Genomic DNA, 20,069 nt, shown 5'->3' with positions numbered 1-20,069 from the left:
AATGAACTGATTTTCTTTTACAGTGCAGCCTGGTGCCAATATGCACTGGGTGACCAGGAGAAGTGGTCACAGAATGGATCCCTTAACTGTGTTGTTTTGGTTTATTTTTAAACAGAGAATAACTTAATGAAAACATTGTTGTTGAGTCCCTCAGTTGTGTCCAACTCTTTTGTGACCCCATGGACTCTAGCCTGCCAGGCTCCTCTGTCCATGGGATTTCCCAGGCAAGGATACTGAAATAGTTTGCCATTTCATTCTCCAGGGTAGCTTCCCAAAATACAGGGCTCAAACCCGTGTCTGCTACCCTGCAGGCAGATTCTTGGCCACTGAACCACCTGGGAAGCCCCAATAAATACACAGAATATTATAAAGGCTTTTGAATCCTTCTTTTCTTGCCATCCAATAGTAACCACTAAGGTCAAATCAGCTGTTATGATTTCTGTGTGTTTTGGTTTTTTTTAAGCATTTACCACAAAAGCATAAATCTATAAACAGTCTATTTTTCTGTTTATGTTTTCAAGTTTGATACAAATGATACCACATTGTACATCTCTCACAGCTTGCTTTTTTAAGGAAAGTACTTTTGTCATGGAAAAGTTCAAATGTATACAAATAAACAGAATAGTATAATGAGAATGGATAAGCAACAAGGCCCCAGTGTGCAGCCCAAGGAGCCACACTCCATATTCTGTGAAAAACAACAGTGGAAAGGAATACAAAAAAGAATATATATACATGTACAACTCAACACCCTGCTGTACAGCAGAAATCAATGCAATGCTACAAATCAACTATACTTCAACAGAAAAAATAAAAATCTTTTAAAAAGAATGGTATAATGAACTCCTATGTATCCGTTACCCAGCTCCAATGATCAACTGGATCTCTTAAATACCATTTTACTACTGGATCTATTTTTGTAAGCAGTCCCCAAAATGGAGAAAGGTCCTGTGCGTGCAGGCCTTTACACTTTATCGAGACTCAGGCCTGAGGGATTTTTATCATGTATGTGGAGCCTCTATGCCTATGTTGTTCCCAAAGATTGGGAGCCAGACCTTCTCACAGAGCTTCCTTCCAGTCTCTTTTAATTAGTCACTGGCCCACTGAGCCTCCTTCTTGAGCTCCTTTTCCCTCCCCTTGACCATCTCCTTCAGCTCCTGGACTCCCACCTTACCACCCTGACAAATCGAAACCCCCAAATCAGTGCCCTCAGTGCTTTTCCCAGCAGAGCTCTGATCAGGTTCAAAGGCAACCCCCACTTTTGTCCCACAAAGCCTTTACCCCCTTCAGGAAGTAGCTAGAATGAGCATCCCCTTCTCAGTGGGAGACTTGGGAATCTGTAAGCAGAGATTTGGCAGGTCCTCAGAGAACCCTGACAAGTGTAGGAACAAATTTGTCAGGCTGGGGTTGACACACTCTCACCTGGCAGAACATCACAGTTATTCAGGCCCCCTGTTGCAACCTGAGCATATACTGAGAAACGCCAGGGAACAGGCAGATGGCCTACTGGCCACCAACCCGCATCAGCAAACTTACCAGGGGAGTGAGGACGCAGTCCCAGAACATGACCCACGCTGGGACTATGAAGATCAAGTAGGCCATGCTAGGATGAGACATGTTATGTGTCTATCGGAAGGAATGAAAAAGTGTATGGTAAAGCCTGTAAACTAGGTAAGTTCTAAGAGGTTACAGAGAAGAAAGGTGGAAAGCTGCCATCTTCCTGAGCCAGCTAGTACATGAATATACACCCTCAGTCCACAGAAGAGAGATCACCACTGGCCATGCCTTTTATCAAATGGTTGTCTAAGGAGTCCTCACAAAAAGCTGAGAAAAGAGACGTGAAAGGCAAGGGAGAAAAGGAAAGATACATCCATTTGAATTCAGAGTTCCAAAGAATAGCAGAGAGAGATAAGAAAGCCTTTCTAAGTGAACAATGCAAAAAAAAAAAAAAAAAAAAAACCAGAGGAAAACAATAGAATGGGAAAGACTAGAGATCTCTTAAAGAATATTAGAGATACTAAGGGAACATTTCATGCAAAGATGGGCACAATGAAGGACAGAAATGGTAGGGACCTAACAGAAGCAGAAGATATTAAGAAGAGGTGGCAAGAATACACAGAAGAACTATACAAATAAGATTCTTAACCACCTAGATAACCACAATGGTATAGTCACTCACCTAGAGCCAGACATCCTGGAATGTGAAGTCAAGTGGGCCTTAGGAAGCATCACTACGAGCAAAGCTAGTGGATGTGATGCAATTCCAGCTGAGCTATTTCAAATCCTAAAAGATGATGCTGTGAAAGTGCTACACTCAATATGCCAGCAAATTTGGAAAACTCAGCAGTGGCTGAGTTTTCATTCAATCAAAAGGTCAGTTTTCATTCAATCCCAAAGAAAGACAATGCCAAAGAAGTGTTCAGACTACTGCACAATTGCACTCATTTCACACACTAGCAAAGTAATGCTCAAAATTCTCCAGGCCAGGTTTCAACAGTATGTGAACTGAGAACTTCCTGATGTACAAGCTGGAGTTAGGAAAGGCAGAGGAACCAGAGATCAAATTGCCAACATTCATTGGAACATAGAAAAAGCAAGAGAATTCCAGAAAAACATTTGCTTCTGCTTTATTGACTACACTAAAGCCTTTGACTGTGTGGATCATAACAAAAGTCAAATTTCTAAAAGAGATGGGAATACCAGACCATCTTACCTGCCTCCTGAGAAACCTGTATGCAGGTCAAGAAGCAACAGTTAGAACTGGAACAAAGGACTGGTTCCAAATTGGGAAAGGAGTACGTCAAGGCTGTATATTGTCACACTGCTTATTTAACTTACATGCAGAGTACACCACGTGAAATGCAGGGCTGAATGAAGCACAAGCTGGAATCAAGATTGCCAGGAAAAATATCAATAACCTCAGATATGTAGATGACACCACCCTTATGGCGGAAAGTAAAGAGGAACTAAAGAGCCTCTTGATGAAAGTGAAAGAGGAGAGTAGAAAAAGCTGGCTTAAAGCTCAACATTCAGGAAACTAAGATCATGGCATCTGGTCCCATGACTTCATGGCAAATAGATGGGGAAAAAACAGAAACAATGACAGGCTTTATTTTCTTGGGTTCCAAAATCACTGCAGATGGTGACTGCAGCCATGAAATTAAAGTATGCTTGCTCCTTGGAAGAAAATTTATGACAAACCTAAAAAGCAGAGACATTACTTTGCTGACAAAGGTCAGCAAAACACCACCTGGTCAAAGCTATGGTTTATCCAATAGTCCTGTATGGATGTGAGAGCTGGACCATAAAGAAGGCTGAGTGCCAAAGAATTGATGCCTTTGAACTGTGGTGTTGGAGAAGGCTCTTGAGAGTCCCTCAGATAGCAAGGAGATCAAACCAGTCAGTCCTAAAGGAAATCAATACTGAATATTCATTGGAAGGACTGAAGTTGAAGCTCCAATACTTTGGCCACCTGATTGGAAGGGCCGACTCGTTGGAAAAGACCGTGATGCTGGGAAAGATTGAAGGCATGAGGAGAAGGGGACAACAGAGGATGAGATGGTTGGATGGCATCACTGACTCAATGGACATGAGTCTGAGTAAACTCTGGGAGCTGATGACGGACAGGGAAGCCTGGCATGCTGCAGTCCATGGGGTGCAAAGATTCAGACACGACCAAGTGACTGAGTAGCAACAACTCGACATCAGGAGAAAAATACAAAAGCTCAAGGCTGGGCCCCAAACCTCATTGTCAACCCTGATATAGGAGGTCTTCAAGGTCTATAACAACCAAGACTGAACAGAGAAGGCCAATAAGGATAACAGGTTAATAAAGAAAACAGAGCTTTTGGCTGCTCTGACTCACCCACCACCTTGAGGGGACCCCAAAGGGCTGAGAAGGCTGGAAAGGCTACCAAGAAGCTTCCTGGGCCCAGATCAGGGTACCTTTTGTCAGAAGGTGGTCACTGGAAGGGGAATGTCCTGAGTGCCCTCCTATGGGATGCCCCAGGGGCAACTTGACGGGCCCCAGTTCCTCGCAATTTATGTCTCCCCTTGCCTATGAAGTCGGGTCCATTAGTATTACTCACTCCTTTTTGTATATGCCAGAATGCCTTCCTTGGGAGAGATTTGCTAAATAAGTTAGGAGCTAATATATTCTTAAGGCAGGGTGAAGTCCAAAGAGGCAGAGAATTCAAACAGAGAATGCATCTGTTGGTAGCCCCAGATGACCCACCTGCTGGTCATCAAAATATTTCCCAAGACATCTCCCAAGAAATTAGAGAGCAAGTAGATAACAGCAGTTTAAGATACTTCAGTGCCAAGCAGGACAAAACATGTTCCCCTCTACAGAAATAAGAGTAATGCCTGGGAGGGAACATCCAGAGAGAATATCCTTGAAAGTCAGAAGCCCTGAGGGGACTCCAGCACTGGTCACCAAATTTCTAAAATGCAGACTCTTTAGGCCCTGCCAATCCCCCTTGCAACACCCTGATCCTCCCCATTCAGAAGCCTAATGGAGAGTATCGTCAGTTTGTGTAAGACTTAGAGCAGTGAAGGAGGCAGTCATCCCTGTTCACCCACGGATGCTAAACCCACACACCTTGTCACCCACATGCTGGGGAGCGCTCAGTATTTCTCTGTTTGGTACCTCAAAGATGCATTTTTCTGTATTCCCCTCCATCCATACTCCCAGTATCTTTTTGTCTCTGTATGGAGGGACTCTGACACCCTGGAGGATACCTGTGGGTGGACAGGGCTTCCACATGTGCTCAGGACAGCCCCCATTATTTTTGGAAATGCATTAGCAAGGCACGTGATCCTTGAAAAGGGAACCCTGCTACAATATGTTGATGATTGATAAGTACTGAAACCAAACAAGATTCAGATCAAAATACCGTTAAGGTCTTAAATTTTCTGGTAAAAAAGGGATGTATCTCATCAACCAAGGCCCAAATATCACAGCAATGGGTTCAATATTTAGGATCTGATTTGACCCCTAAGGCCACAGGTCAGAGAAGAGCAACCGGTGATTATAATCTCCAACCACAAAGAGGCAATGCCGAGGCTTTCTCAGGATGACTGGGTTCTGTCACATCTGGATTCCAAATTATGGCCTTAAAGCCAAAGCCCTCCCTGAGGCTCTAAAGGGAGAAGAAAGGGAATCCCTTCATTGAAAGAGCAACCACCAGTGACTCTAAAGACTGTGTTGAGCAGAGCATTAGCACTGAGACTTCCAAATTTGGACAAGCCCTTTACCCTATACATTCACAAGAGATCGGGGATAGTACTATGAGTCCTGACCCAAAAGCTGGGACCACATCAGAGACCAGTGGCTTATTTTTCAAAATAACTGAACACAGTGGCCCTGGAATGACCAAACTGCCTGCTGGCAATAGCAGCCATAGCCTTGCTGGTTAATGAGGTTTCCAAGCTTACCCTGGGACAACACTTAGATGTGTTAACCCTTTATCAGGTACACTCAGTGCTGGAAGTAAAAGATCATTATTGGTTGACTGGAGGAAGGTTAACAAGATATCAGGCCCTCTTAACAGAAACCCTCGACATTATTTTATGAGTGTGCCAAACCCTGAACCCAGCAACTCTGCTTCCAGTAGCTGAGAGTGGGGATTCACTGCATCATTGTATAAACACCATAGAACAAGCTTACTCCAGCAGGTCTGATCTTCTAGATGAGTCTCTTGACAGCCCTGAGGTCAAATGGTTTACTGATGGGAGCAGTTTTATAGAAATGGGAACCTGAAAGGTGGGGCATGCCATTGCTAGTCTAGATCAAGTCACAGAAGCGAAGGCCCCACCAACCCAGACATCAGCACAGATGTGGAACTAATTCACTAATGGGAGCTTTGCAACTAGGGAAGGATAAGAAGTTAAATACTTCTACTGACTCTAACTACGGGTTCCACATGCTACATGCTCATACTACCATTTGGAAAGAAAGAGGAATGTTAACCACCAGAAATTCTCCTATAAAACATAAAGATGTGATTCGGGCTTTTTAGATGGGGTGCAGTGCAGCTCCCAACCCGGGTAGCCACTGTAGGGGCCATCAGAGGAATGGATCTCTTGTGAGCCAAGGAGACAGCAAAGTTTATCAAACTGCAAAAAAGGCAGCTCAACTGCAAGAGCCTGAACAAATTATGGCCCTAGTGATTGATCACCCTGAACTCTGTAGCCTTCCCTGTATTCTCCAAAAGAACAAGAAAACGCTGAGAAACAGGGCTATGAGAAGGGAAGCACAGGCTGGTACAAAAAGGAGGGTAAGGTTCCAATTCCTGAGTCCCTGCAATGGAAACTAAGAGTTTACGTGATGCCACCCATTATGGGAGGGATGCACTATGGGACTTAACACAAAAGGCTTTCTCAGGGAAGGGGCTTAGAAGAACAGAAAAACAAGTAATGCTTGCCTGTGATTTATGTGACCAGAATAACCCACAGACCCACTCAATACCCCCATCATTACTCAGTCCAATCAAATGCCAAGTGACATATCTGGGGTGGGTGGGGGGGAGACTGGTAGATTTCACTTAAATGCCCCCACAATCAGGATATAAATATCTTCTGATACTTTTCACTGGATGGGTTGACGCCTTCTCCGCCTGATCTGAAAAGGCTATGGAAATCTATAAGTCCCTTTTAAAAGAAATAATCCCATGATTTGGACTTCCAAAGTCCCTCCAGAACAGTAACAGGCCCTCTGTTACAGCCCAAATCACACAGGGACTTACTGTGGCCCCTAGGGATACACTATAAAGTAAACACCTCTTGGCTGCCCCAGTCTTCAGGGAAGGTAGAGAAAATGAACCACACTTTAAAGAAAACCACAGCAAAGCTCTGCCAAGAAACTCATGAACCTTGGACCAACTTTCTTCTTATTGCACTACTAAAGGTCCACGTAGACCCCAGGAGTGCTCTGAGTCTTAGCACATTTGAAATGATCTGTGGAAGGCCTTCTATTACTACTGATACTCGAGAATCGTATTTGAATGGGAACATTTAAAAGAGTCGTGTCCAATTCTTTGCGAACCCAAGGACTATACAGTCCATGGAATTCTCCAGGCCAGAATACTGGAGTGAGTAGCCTTTCCCGTCCCCAGGGGATCTTCCCAACCCAGGGATGGAACCCCACAAAGGTCTCCCACATTGCAGGGGGATTCTTTACCAGCTGAGTCACCAGGGAAGCCCAAGAATACTGGAGCAGGTAGCCTATCCCATCTCCAGACCTTCCCAACCCAGGAATTAAACTGGGATCTCCTGCATTGCAGGCAGATTCTTTACCAGAGAAGCCATTTAGAAGAATGCTGGATATGCCATCAACACCCCCAGCTGGCTATTACTCTCCTCATGCATTTCCCCTGAACCTGCTGGGTCCAGTGGTAATTAACAATCTAAATGGAGTAAAACTGCCACCCCTTCACCTCTATTAGTCACACACACACACACACACACACACACACACACACACACACACACACACACACCTTCCAGGGGGCTATTCCAATGCTTTAGCCTGACTCCCGCGTACAACTGGATCCAAGGTGTGGGGCACGCTACGTTAAACTGTACAAACAGCACTTGTTTCACATGCCCTGAAAACTCTTCCAAGGCATAATACACCAGATATCCTACAACCTTACCCACTGATGCCATGTTTCAAACTACAGGCCCACATCCCTAAACAACACAGAAGGGGGATGTGGGTGATGGAAAGGAAACATTCCATCCACCTAGTCAATCCAAGTAAACCCACCTGTGGGATTCCAGACAAACAGTGATCAGGCCTATGGAATGCAACCCCCAACTGGAGTCAGCAGGATCATGCATGAGCATCTAGTTTAAAATGTTGTAGAGAGTAGGGAGAGAGGCTACAGTGAAGGCTCCACACTCTGCATGCGACTCAGCAGTAGTGCTCTGCCTCTGGCGCTGCCTGGCTTTCCTCCAAAAGCATTTCCCACCACGATCTCCTCCCTCCTGTCTCCTCAGGCCATCTCTCTGCAGTCAAAAGTAGTCCTCACTCTGGGATTGCTCTCCAATTCCTACACTCCAGCTCCCACCCACCACGCATTCTGGTGGACATGCGTTCCTATCTGGGACACTGGCCAAAAAAAGACTCTACACAAGAAAGATGAGAGAAGAATACTTTTTCAGAAACCCAAAGGGACTATTGAATATACTGTTGAATCAAAGAATTCTTTGAATAGTATAGCCCTGAAATTTGATACACGCTCAACAAACTTGTTGAATTAAATATTCTCCTGAGCACTTGTTAATGGACGGGTTTTATAATGTTCCCAATCCTGAATAAGTCTCCAGTGTTGAGCACCCTCCATCTCCAAGCCCCATAAGCACTGTGTCACAAACATCATCCGGAGGCTGAATTAGATAAGACTACTAATCCTGACGTAGTCCACTCAAAAGAAGCAACTCCCTTTACTGCTTTTACTAGTATTCGACCTGCATGAGTTGTATCTTCCACTTCTGAAGAGGAAGAAGCACTTACTGAGACATTTCTTAAAATTAATTGCAGATATACTACCAGTGGCAAGAGCACAGTCAGTGTTATGTTGCTCAGTTCAGTTCAGTCGCTCAGTCATGTCCGACTCTTTGCGACCCCATGAATCGCAGCACGACAGGCCTCCCTTGTCCATCACCAACTCCTGGAGTTTACCCAAACTCATGTCCATCGAGTCGATGATGCCATCCAACCATCTCATTCTCTGTCGTCCCCTTCTCCTGCCCCTAATCCCTCCCAGCATCAGGGTCTTTTCCAATGAGTCAACTCTTTGCATGAGGTGGCCAAAGTATTGAGTTTCAGCTTCACCATCAGTCTTTCCAACGAACACCTAGGACTGATCTCCTTTAGGATGGACTGGTTGGATCTCCTTGCAGTGTCCAAGGGACTCTCAAGAGTCTTCTCCAACACCACAGTTCAAAAGCATCAATTCTTTGGCCCTCAGCTTTCTTCACAGTCCAACTCTCACATCCATAAATGACCACTGGAAAAACCATAGCCTTGACTAGATGGACCTTTGTTGGCAAAATAATGTCTCTGCTTTTGAATATGCTATCTAGGTTGGTCATAACTTTCCTTCCAAGGAATAAGCATCTTTTAATTTCATGGCTGCAACCACCATCTGCAGTGATTTTGGAGCCCAAGAAAATAAAGTTTGACGCTGTTTCCACATCTATTTGCCATGAAGTGACGGGACCAGATGTCATGATCTTAGTTTTCTGAATGTTGAGTTTTAAGCCAACTTTTTCTCCTCTCCTCTTTCACTAACATCAAGAGGCTTTTTATTTCCTCTTCACTTTCTGCCATAAGAGTGGTGTCATCTGCATAACTGAGGTTATTGATACTTCTCATGGCAATCTTGAGTCCAGCTTGTGCTTCTTCCAGCCCAGCGTTTCTCATGATGTACTCTGCATACAAGTTAAATAAGCAGGGTGACAATATACAGCCTTGACAGACTCCTTTTCCTATTTGGAACCAGTCTGTTGTTCCATGTCCAGTTCTAACTGTTGCTTCCTGACCTGCATATAGGTTTCTCAAGAGGCAGGTCAGGTGGTCTGGTAGTCCCATCTCTTTCAGAAGTTTCCACAGTTTATTGTTATCCACACAGTCAAAGGCTTTGGCATAGTCAATAAAGCAGAAATAGATGTTTTTCTGGAACTCTCTGGTATGTTGCTAGTTACACCAAATAACATAACGTTTGATTCACATAAAACAGACCCCTTGGTTCAAGAGAAAGGCCATGAGGAATATGGCATCATGTAGCCAATGGAATTGTACATCTGCAATCCACAAAGAAATTTTGGACGGCAAAATAAAGGAATCCTTACTCATAGAGATAGATCAGTCATCAGGAAGGGACTTCTGCCACTTAAAGAAAATGACAAGAAGTAATACTGATGAAATCGACTCAAGAATCTGTGATACAGGTAATGATAGTGCCAGCACTGCTCCTAGGAGCACCAAGAATCTCTTCCTGAAGATGTTGATGGACTCAGAACTCTCTCCTTTACAAGAGGAGCTTATTTCTTCAGGTGAGCTGTGGCAAGATAAATCACCTGGTGCACGGAGTCTGTGCAGACTGTCAACGAGAGTGCAGTAGAATGTTTGACAGTCATATCAGAGGCTGCTAGTACTCCTGATCACTTAAGTCTGATTCTGTGCATACTACCAATGAAGTGGGGACTCTCTCTTAAAATTGACTTAAATAATCTTGAAATGGCCACTAAGGAAGGAGATTAGGCTACAGAAGATCTTCAAGAAACATCAGATCCTAGAGAACAAAGCGTAGGCATAAAAGGTAACCAGGATTTTCCTCTGAATAAGAATCTACTACACCAAGAAGAAATTGAAAAATAAAAGTACTCCTTGTGAGGAAGCAATAGGATTTAAACAAAAGTAAACTGTCAACCCTTCTCCAGTGGATCACATTTTGTCTGAACTCTCCACCATGACCTGTCCATCTTGGGTGGCTCTACACAGCATGGCTCATAGTTTTATTGAGTTAGACAAGGCTATGGTCCATGTGACCAGATTGGTTAGTTTTTCAGTCTGTCTGCTCCCTGATGGAGAAGGATAAGAGGCTTATGGAAGCTTCCTGATGTCAGTAGGTGCCCAATATGCTACTGGAGATCAGTGGAGAACTGACTCCAGAAAGAAGGAAGAGATGGAGCCAAAGCAAAAACAACACCGAGTTCTGGATGTGACTTGTGATGGAAGTAAAGTCCGATGCTGTAAAGAGCAATACTGCATAGGAACCTGGAATGTTAGGTCCATGAATCAAGGCAAATTGGAAGTGGTCAAACAGGAGATGGCAAGAGTGAACATGAACATTTTAGGAATCAGCGAACTAAAATGGACTGGAATAGGTGAATTTAACTCAGATGACCACTATATCTACTACTGTGGGCAAGAATCCCTTAGAAGAAATGGAGTAGCTATCATAGTCAACAAGAGTCTGAAATGCAATACTTGGATGCAATCTCAAAAATGACAGAATGATCTCTGTTCATTTCCAAGGCAAACCATTCAATATCACAGTAATCCAAGTCTATGCCTCAACCAGTAATGCTGAAGAAGCTGAAGTTGAACGGTTCTGTGAAGACTTACAAGACCTTCTAGAACTAACACGAAAAAAAGAGATGTCCTTTTCATCATAAGGGAGTGGAATGCCAAAGTACAAAGTCAATACCTGCAGTAACGGGAAATTTGGCTTTGGAATACAGAATGAATCAGGGCAAAAGCTAACAGAGTTTTGCCAAGAGAATGCACTGATCATAGCACATACCCTCTTCCAACAATGCAAAAGAAGACTCTACACATGGATATCACCAGATGATCAATGTGGGAATCAGATTGATTATATTCTTTGCACCCAAAGATGGAGAAGCTCTATAAGTCAACAAAAACAAGACCAGGAGCTAACTGTAGCTCAGATCATGAACTCCTTATTGCCAAATTCAGACTTAAATTGAAGAAAGTAGGGAAAACAACTAGACCATTCAGCTATGACCTAAATTAAATCCATTATGACTATACAGTGGAAGAGAGAAACAGATTTAAGGGACTAGATCTGACAGATTGAGTGGCTGATGAACTATGGACGGAGGTTCGTGACATTATACAGGAGGCAATGATCAAGACCATCCCCAAGAAAAAGAAATGAAAAAGGCAAAATGATTGTCTGAGGAGGCCTTGCAAACAGCTATGAAAAGAAGAGAAGCAAAAGGCAAAGGAGAAAAGGAAAGATATACCCATTTGAATGCAGAGTTCCAAAGAATAGCAAGGAGAGATAAGACAGCCTTCCTCAGTGATCAGTGCAAAGAAATAGAGGAAAACAACAGAATGGGAAAGACTAGAGATCTCTTCAACAAAATTAGAAATACCAAGGAACTTTTCATGCAAAGATGGGCACAATAAAGGACAAAAATGGTATGTAACTAACAGAAGCAGAAGATATTAAGAAGAGGTGGCAAGAATACACAGAAGAACTATACAAAAAAGATCTTCATGACCCAGGTAATCACAATGGTGTGATCACTCATCTAGAGGCAGACATCCTAGAATGTGAAGTCAAGTGGGCCTTAGGAAGCATCACTATGAACAAAGCTAGTGGAGGTGATGGAATTCCAATTGAGTTATTTCAAATCCTAAAAAATGATGCTGTGGAAAGTGTTGAACTCAGTATGCCAACAATTTGGAAAACTCAGCAGTGGTCACAGGACTGGAAAAGGTCAGTTTTTATTCCAATCCCAAAGAAAGGCAATGCTAAAGAATGTTCAAACTACCACACAATTGTACTCGTCTCACACACTAGCAAAGTAGTGCTGAAAATTCTCCAAGCCAGGCTTCAATAGTACATGAACCGTAAACTTCCAGATGTTCAAGCTGGATTTAGAAAAGGCAGAGGAAGCAGAGATCAAATAGCAAACATCTGTTGGATCATCAAAAAAGAGAGAAAATTCCAGAAAAACATCAGTTTTATTGACTATACCAAAGCTGTGTGGATCACAACAAACTGTGGAAAATTCTGAAAGAGATGGGAATACCAGACCACCTGACCTGCCTCCTGAGAAATCTTTATACAGGTCAAGAAGCAACAGTTAGAACTGGACATGGAACAACAGATTGGTTCCAAAAAGGAGTACATCAAGGCTGTATATTGTCACCCTGCTTATTTAACTTATATGCAGCGTTGCTATTGCTATTGCTAAGTCACTTCAGTCATGTCCGACTCTGTGCAACCCCATAGACGGCAGCCCACCAAGCTCCCCAGTCCCCGTGATTCTCCAGGCAAGAACACTGGAGTGGGTTGCCATTTCCTTCTCCAGTGCATGAAAGTGAAAGTGAAAGGGAAGTCGCTCAGTCATGTCCGACTCTTAGCAACCCCATGGACTGCAGCCTACCAGGCTCCTCTGCCCTTGGGATTTTCTAGGCAAGAGTACTAGAGTGGGGTGCCATTACATCATGTGAAATGCTGGGCTGGATGAAGCACAAGCAGGAATCAAGATTGCCAGGAGAAATATCAATAACCTCGGATATGCAAATGACACCACCCTTATGGCAGAAAGTGAAGAAGAACTAAAGAGCCTCTTGATGAAAGTGAAAGAGGAGAGTGAAAAAGTTGGCTTAAAACTCAACATTCAGAAAACTAAGATCATGGCATCTGGTCCCATGACTTCATGGCAAATAGATGGGGAAACACTGACAGACTATTTTTGGGGGGCTCCAAAATCACTGCAGATGGTGACTACAGCCAGGAAATTAAAAGACGCTTGCTCCTTGGAAGGAAAGTTATGACCAACCTAGATAGCTTATTAAAAAGCAGACATTACTTTGCCAACAAAGGTCCGTCTAGTCAAAGCTATGGTTTTTCCAGTGGTCATGTATGGATGTGAGAGTTGGACTATAAAGAAAACTGAGCACAGAAGAATTGATACTTTTGAACTGTGGTGTTGGAGAAGACTCTTGAGAGGATCCAATCAGTCCATCCTAAAGGAGATCAGTCCTGGGTGTTCACTGGAAGGACTGATGTTGAAGCTGAAACTCCAATACTTTGGCCACCTGATGCGAAGAACTGACTCATTGGAAAAGACCCTGATGCTGCGAAAGATTGAGGGCAGGAGAAGAAGGGGATGACAGAGGATGAGATGGTTGGATGGCATCACCGACTCAATGGACATGAGTCTGAGTAAACTCTGGGAGTTGGTAATGGACAGGGAGGCCTGGCGTGCTGCAGTACATGGGGTCACAAAGAGTTTGACATGACTGAATTAAACTAGATGGTGCTCTTCTGTTGAAACTATTGTTGTATATTATTTTTTAAACCATACTGATTGTTTTACTAAAGTAATCTAACTTAAGATATCAAGGAAATGAATACTTGATACTGCCGTATCTGTGAGGTTGGCACAAATGACTTTTGGACATGCTCAACTTAGTTAATCTTAGAAAGAAAAAACACATGCCAAACCAATGCATACTTCTTAGGTCACTGAGTTCTAGCTTCAATCCACACTATAGCATCCTCTTTATTAATTTTGCCTGTATGTTCAATTTCACTTTAATAAACATGTAATTTGAGGAAAATTCTGATTGTAATAGATGACAATGCACATTGTCTGCAGGTCTGGGCATATGCTTTCATAATTCACTTATCTGATAAACAGCTATAAAAGGACAAAGGAGGATGAGAACCTGATGATTCTACTAGATTAAATATATAAAGAAAATACACTATTTACATATGGGTAACTTAGCAGGGCATTATAACTACAAAAACAATGAAACAGATGCATATTTTGTCAACATGTTGTGTCAGGTAAACTGTTTATAGTCCTCTTGTTTTAGCTTTGTTGCACAACTCCCAAAATATAGGTTCCTATTCAAAAGGAAAAAAAACAACTTGGTTTTTATGAGTGGTATATGTTATTAATTACCATTAGTATTTGCTCTTATAAAAGGACAATGATTGTAGGAGAATATGATAACTCAGTAGCCTTGCTGAATATGAAAATTAATGTCAAGTGACCTCAAAGAAGAGAAAAGATCTATCAGCAGTTCTTATCCTCTTTTGTAGGAAACCAATAATAAGGCATTAAGGCAATAATTCATCAGTTAATTTTGAAGCTTCATTTACATAAAAAAGAATCCTGCTGTTATACACGTGATAGTGACCTTGTGCTGAAATTTAAGCCCTTCCAGATAAATACTGTGTATTGTAAATTAATGTCTAAAGGTAGTTTTGATTGCCAGGTTATAGCACTTTATTCTAAAAATGAAATTATAAGCCAAATATTTGGCTTAAGTACTTTTAGTTGTATAGAACTGGGTCTTTTGAAAGTTTATTTAGGTCTTTTGAAAGTTTAGATAATTATCTAAAGAAAGCATAATGCTAGTGAAAAAGAAAATCTGATATTCTGTTTAATATGCTTTTGCCAAATATGAATAGAAATGCAGGGCATCGTTTCTTTGTGTAAAGCTCTCGTTAAAAGTTACTAACAGTGTATAGATCAAATGTTTACAATATAGGGAACTGTAAATAAATATTTCAGTTTTTCCCCATTCAGTGTTCCAAGGCAGTATATTGTCTCTGTGGAGTTGACTAATAATTTAAAAATCCCATATTGGATTTCAATTACCAGAAGGTCATACTGGTGCATACCAAATAAAATTAAATACATAAATTTTTTTTAATGTTGTAGAGCTTTATATGCTTAATTATCAACACAATGTTCTGCTGTCCCCTAATTGTTTAAGTATTAACAACAGTTATGTCCCTCAAGGAGTGTCCATTCTTAACTGTCAGACAGACATTTAGGTCTGCACACCTGAAGGGTCTGTTTTCCTCTGCAGACACACAAACCATGTGTTATAGAATTATGGCCAGGCCCTGTTCTTTTCGAACCAAGCTATAGCCTATAAATGTACTGATAATGTCCACTTCATAGGAGAGTAGCCCACCCTGTAGTCCACCACAGGGATTACAGGATAAGAGGATTTTTATCTGTAACAGGATCACTCCAGCTCACCACCAAACCTGGAGAGCACTAGGAATGATCTTAAGAGGGGCAGAGCTGGCCATAGGACTAGAGCTCCATGTGGAGGCTTTACTTATCATGAAGCAAAATTGAGAAATCTCACCAGAGACCTTGGTTATATGATGGAACAGATGGGACAAGCCTTAAAGGGACTGAATACTTCTCTCATTTCTTTGGCTAATATAGCTCTTGCTGCTGCTGCTGCTGCTGCTGCTGCTGCTGCTGCTAAGTCGCTTCAGTTGTGTCCGACTCTGTGCGACCCTGTAGACAGTAGCCCACCAACCTCTCCCATCCCTGGGATTCTCCAGGCAAGAACACTGGAGTGGGTTGCCATTTCCTTCTCCAATGCATGAAAGTGAAAAGTGAAAGTTAAGTCCCTCAGTCGTGTCCGACTCTTAGCGACGCCATAGACTGAAGCCCACCAGGCTCCTCCTGGGATTTTCCAGGTAAGAGTACTGGAGTGGGGTGCCATTGCCTTTTCCGAATATAGCTCTTGACAATCGTCTAACTCTTGATAACCTTCTGGCAGAACAATGTGGAGTTTGTGTGATAACTAATAGTTCCTACTGCACCTGGATCAATGTGACAAGACAGGTAGAAGTTAATATTAAGGAAACACATGCTCAGGAAGAGTCACTTCACAGTTTTGCCAAGGATGATGTCATTTTCACTGTCTGATCAATACTTAAGGGAGTCCTCCTAAAGTTAACCTGGTTCCTTCCCTTTCAAGGCCCATTAGTGGCTGCTGTTGTTCTCCTTTTAGGCCCTTGTTTGTTCAATCTTTTGGCTAATTTTGTGTCTTCTAGGCTCCAACAATTTCAAGTAAGACTCATGATGGCTCAAGGAATTCCCACCCATTACAGCAGACAGTGGCCCAGGTCCCTACAGGTTCTTGGAAAAGTCAGCAAGGGACTTCTACACCTCTAGGGTAGGCTACAGTCTGTGGCTTTTGTCCAGAAGGAAGAAGTTGCAGAAGAACACATGTTCGGTCCCTTACCCCTTAAGAATAAGGGGTGTAGAATTTCTCAGGGGGAATGAGACAGGCTGGGACCGGACCCTTTAGTGCTTATACCTGGCCAATCATCTCCTCAAGCAACAAAATACAGAGAAACTCTAAGGTAATAAAAATAACTGTGTGCATGCACAGTTGGGGCAAATTATGAACAAGATACAAAAAGCCCAAAGGACTGACCCTCTTGTTTGTATCAGGTTGTAAATGGGGAGTAATGAAGGAAATCAAGGGGCAATTTTACTGTGCAGGACTGGAGTAAACAAGAATTAGTGAATCAGATTTCTGGTCAAGATGGTGGAATAGGACTTGAGCTCATCTCCTATCATAAAAAAAATCAAATCAAAACTAACTGCTAAACTCCATCAACAAAAAAAGACTCAAATCGACCAAAAAGAATATTCTACACCCAAAGACTAAGAATAAGCCACAATGAGATGGTAGGAGGGGGGCTTTAGCAATATAATCAAATCCCATGCCCACTAAGGAGGTGACCCACAAACTGGAAAATAATTACATCACAGAGGTTCTCCCACAGGAGAGAGAGTGCTGAACTCCACAACAGGCTCCCCAGCCTGTGGGTCTGGCACTGGGAGGAGGAGCTCCCAGAACAGATGGCTCTGAAGGCCAGAAGAGCTTGAGAGCAGAAGCTCCACAGGACTGGGGAAACCAAAGACTTTACTCTTAAAAGGGTACACACAAGGTTTCATGTGTACTGGGACGTGGGGCCAAGCAGTGAGCTCATAGGAACCTGTGCCAGACCTCTGTGTGGGTCTTAGAGGGTCTCCTGGGTAGGTGGAAGTTGGCTGTGTCTCACTGTAGGGACAAGAATACAGGTGGCAGATGCCCAGGGGAATGCCCTTGCCATTTTGGCACCAAGACCTAGCTGCAACCAACTGGCTGCAGACTCCAGTCCTGGGATGCCTCAGGCCAAACAACCAACAGGATGGGAACACGGCCCCACTCATCAGTGGACAGGCTGCCTAAAGTTGTCCTGAACCAACAGCTGCCTGCAAACATATTCCGTGACATGGGCCTGCCCACCAGAGGGACAAGATCCAGTTCTACCCACCAGTGGGCAGGCACCAATCCTTCTACCCACTAGGAAGCCTGCACAGTCCCCTTGGACCAACCTCACCCACCAGGGGCAGATTCCAAACAAAAAGAAGAGTTACAACCCTGCAACTTAAGGAGCAGAGAACACAAACTCAGAATGTTAGACAAAATGAGCCAGCAGAGGAATATGTTCCAGACAAAAGAACAAGTTAAAACTCCAGAAGAATAACTAAGTGAAGGCGAGACAGGAAATCTACCTGCAAAAGAAGTCAGAGTAATGATAGTAAAGCTTATGTAAGATCTTGGGAAAAGAAGTGAGGCACAGACCAAGAGGACACAAGAAGTGTTTAATGAAGAGATAGAAGTTTTAGAGAACACATGGAGATAACTGATACAATAACTGAAATGAAAATACACTGCTGCTGCTGCTGCTGCTAAGTCGCTTCAGTCGTGTCCGACTCTGTGAGACCCCATAGACAGCAGCCCACTAGGCTCCTCTGTCCCTGGGATTCTCCAAGCAAGAATACTGGAGTGGGTTGCCATTTTACTAGAAGGAATCAATACCAGGGGGAAAAAGGAGGCAGAAGAACAGATTAATGACCTGGAAGACAGATTAGTGGGAATCACTGCTGTGAAATAAAGAAATAATAAAATAATGAAAGGTGAGGACAGTCTAAGAGACTTCTGGGACAACATTAAACGTATCAACATTCACATTATAAGGTTCCACAAGGAGAACAGAGAAAGAAACAACCTGAGAAAATATGTGAAGACATAATAGCAGAAAAATTCCCTAACATGACAAAGGAAACATTCAATGCAGTCCAGGAAGCTGAGAGTCCCATTCCATACAGGAAAATCCCAAGGAGGAACACACTGAGACACACAGTAATCAAACTGACAAAAATTAAAAACAAAGGAAAAACATTAAAAGCAACAAGGGAAAGTAACATAACATAGAAGGGAATCCCCATAAGGTTATCAGCTGATTTTTCAGCAGAAACTCTGTAGGCCAGAAGGGAGTGGCACAATATTTCTGAAGTGATGAAAGGGGAAAGCCTTCAACCAAGAATACTGTATACTCAGCAAACTGTCATTTGATGGAGAAATCAAAAGCTTTGTAAACAGGCAAGTGAAGAGAAGTGAAGTCACTCAGTCGTGTCTGACTCTTTGCAACCCGTGGACTGTAGCCCACCAAGCTCCTCCATCCATGGGATTCTCCAGGCAAGAATACTGGAGTGGGTTGCCATTTCCTTCTCCAGGGGATCTTCCCGACCCAGGGATCGAACCTAGGTCTCCCAAATTGCAGGCAGACGCTTTAACCTCCGCACCACCAGGGAAGCCCAGCTAACACAATTCAGCATGACCAAACCAGCTTTACAACAAATGCTAAAGGAATATCTCTAGGTGGAGAAGAAATGGCCACAATCAGAAACTAGAAAATTATGAACGGGAAAGCTCACCTGGGAAAGCAAGCATACAAAAAAGGTAGGAAATCATCCACACACAAATAGACCAAGACCAGCCATTATGAGGAGAGTACAAATGCAGGATGTTGGAAATGCATTTGAAATTAAGATGCCAGCAATTAAGCAAATTAATATTTTTTAGGTTGTGTATATCTTGTGAATATATGTGCTTAGTCACTCAGTTGTGTCTGACTCTGAAACCCCATGGACTGTAGCCCACCAGACACCTCTGTCCATGGAGATTCTCCATGGACAAGAATACTGGAGTGGGTTGTCATTTCCTTCTCCATATGAATATAGAGAGACAGCTATATCAAAACTTCATGGGAAAAGCAAACCAAAAAACAGTAGATACAGACACAAAAGAGAGAAAGCAATCCAAATACGACACTAAAGACAGCCATCAAATCACAAGTGAAGGCAACGAAAGAGGAAGAAAAAAGATCTACAAAAACAAATCCAAAATAATTAACAAGATGGCAATATATATTGATAATTAGCTTAAATGTAAATGGAATAAATGCTCCAACCAAAAGATACAGACAGGCTACATGGATACAAAAATAAGATCCTTACATACTCTGTCTTCAAGAGACCCACTTCAGACCTAGGGACACATACAGACTGAAAGTGAGGGCATGGAAAAAGGCATTCCGTTCCATTTCTTTCTGCAAAAAGGAAAATGGAAATCAAAAGAAACAGAGTAACAAGTCTCTTATCAGACAAATAAACTTTAAAATAAGGACTGTTGCAAGAGACAAAGGAGGACACCACATAATGATCAAGTGATCAATCCAAGAAAAGATACAGCAATTGTAAATATATATGCATCAAACACAGCCAGCACCACAATATATAAGGCAAATGCTAGCAGCCATGAAAAGAGAAACTGACAGTAACAAAATAATAGCAGAGGATTTTAACACCCCACTTTCATCAATGGACAGATCATCCAGACAGAAAATTAA

At 42.7% G+C, this 20,069-nt stretch overlaps 1 pseudogene; it reads left to right on the top strand.

Annotated features, from left to right (window-relative positions):
- LOC102183736 lies at positions 1,303–16,499 on the top strand (annotated as a pseudogene).

This window comes from Capra hircus, chromosome 2 (genome assembly GCF_001704415.2).
Source record: "Capra hircus breed San Clemente chromosome 2, ASM170441v1, whole genome shotgun sequence".
NCBI classification, from domain to species: Eukaryota; Metazoa; Chordata; class Mammalia; order Artiodactyla; family Bovidae; genus Capra; species Capra hircus.
Note: the sequence above shows the minus strand (reverse complement) of the source record. Positions and strands in the feature narration are given on the sequence as shown.